The following is a 2,007-nucleotide window of genomic DNA, read 5'->3' as shown; positions in this document are numbered from 1 at the left end:
GGCCCTTATAGTAGGCCTATATCTTAAAGGTCAGAATCTTATAAGGTTTATCTACCTTAATAGTATAATTACTACCCTAACTAAGCAGTATTAATACTGCTTACCTCTTAGCAGCTATATTAGCCTTCTTCTTTTACCTTAGCCAAAAGACTAAAATATCTCTAATTAACCTATTTAACCAGGCTAAGTCTATTATACTTCTACTAAGTATATTCCCTAACCTAACTTTCCCTCTATTAATTGCAGTTATTAATATTAATTATAGCTATTAATATAATATTATATAAAAGCCTAAAACCTAATTAAGGCTATTATATAACTAACTATAACCTTATTGCAGTAATTAAATTAATATTAAGTTAGGCTAGAGATAGAAATTGCTATAAAATCTATATAATAGCTATAGCTATTATAAAAAACTTCTTATTAAAGAGCCTATTTAGCCTAATTAAAATAGCTATTTTTAACTATATCTTAATTAACTTAATTAATTATATAAATTAGATTAATTTAGGTAATTAAGTTTATTTAGTTTAGCTAATTAAAAAGCTATTTAAATTAAAAAAGCTAAAAAGGGCTATAAAAAAAGGATTATATCTTAATATAAAAGAGGTAGCTTTTTTAAGTACATTAATAGGCTTAACCTTATATAAAAAGTGGCTTAATAATATAGTTATTAAGGCTAAATATAAATACTATATCCTTCTGGTTATATAAAATTAATAGACTAATTATAGTTTAAGACTATAAGAGCAAAGCTGGGATAAAGGCGGGGTAATGGCAGGGTTTAGAGGTTCTATTAAAGTCAGAATTAAAGGAATTAGGTTAGCTCTGTTACTTTATATAAGTTAGTCGGCGTAAGCTAAATTGATATCTACTAATTAAATATATATACTGGGGCATATAACCAGTTAACCTTATATCTAAGAATAGATAAAGTAATATCAGTAAAGAAGCAGTGGTTTAAATTAAGGATAATTAATTAATAAAAAGTAATAAAGTATATATAATGTAAGTGCTATATTCTATTAGGTTATAATATAGTCTCTTTCTCTCTATAAGTTTTATTTTAAAGACTTATTTATATAATTTTTTTTTCCCTTACTACTAGCCTTATAAGGCTATTAAGCTTTTAACTTTAAATATAAAGGCTTAAATAATAAGGCCTCTATAGTAAGCCTATATATTAAAGGTTAAAATTATATAAGATTTATTTGCCTTAATAGTATAATTACTGCCTTAATTAAGTAGTATTAATACTGCCTTTTATTAGCTATATTAGCCTTTTTCCCTTATTATACCTAAAAGATCTTAAATTAACTATTTTATATATTAAGCCAAATTTATTATAAAGTATATTCTTTAACCTAACTTTTACTTTATTAATTATAATTATTAATATTAATTATAAGTATTAATATAATACTTACTATATAAAATAGCTTATAGCTATATAATTATAACTACTATATAATTAATTATAACCTTAATATAGCTATTAGGCCTGCCTTAAATATAGCTAATAAGAATAAAGTAAAGAAGATCTATATAATAATAATTACTATTAAAAAGAACTTTTTATTAAGGTATAAATTTAATTAAAATAAAATTATAATCTTTAATTATATATTAAATAGGTTAATTAATAATATAATTTATTAGCCTTATTTTAATATAATTAATTTAAATTAAGTTTATTATAAGTTATTAAATCTAAAAGACTTAAAAAGAGACCTAATAAAAGGTTATCTCTTTTAGTTAGATTAAATAGCCTGTCTTACTGCCTTTATAGGTAACTTAAATATATATAGAAAGTGGCTTTTTAATATAACTAAAAAGGTTATTATAGTAAAGAGGGTATTACTTTTAATATAAAGTATATAAAGTTAAATAAATATAAGGTAATAGCAGGGTTTAAAGGTTATACTAAAGAAATTAAGTTAACTTCTATATAAATTAATTAATAAAAGTTAAATTAACCTAAAGTTAATAATAACTAAATCTACT

This window comes from Fusarium proliferatum (genome assembly GCF_900067095.1).
Source record: "Fusarium proliferatum ET1 genome assembly, contig: FPRO_scaffold017, whole genome shotgun sequence".
Classification (NCBI taxonomy): domain Eukaryota; kingdom Fungi; phylum Ascomycota; class Sordariomycetes; order Hypocreales; family Nectriaceae; genus Fusarium; species Fusarium proliferatum.
The sequence above is the reverse complement of the archived record's forward strand: the minus strand, read 5'-3'. Positions refer to the sequence as shown.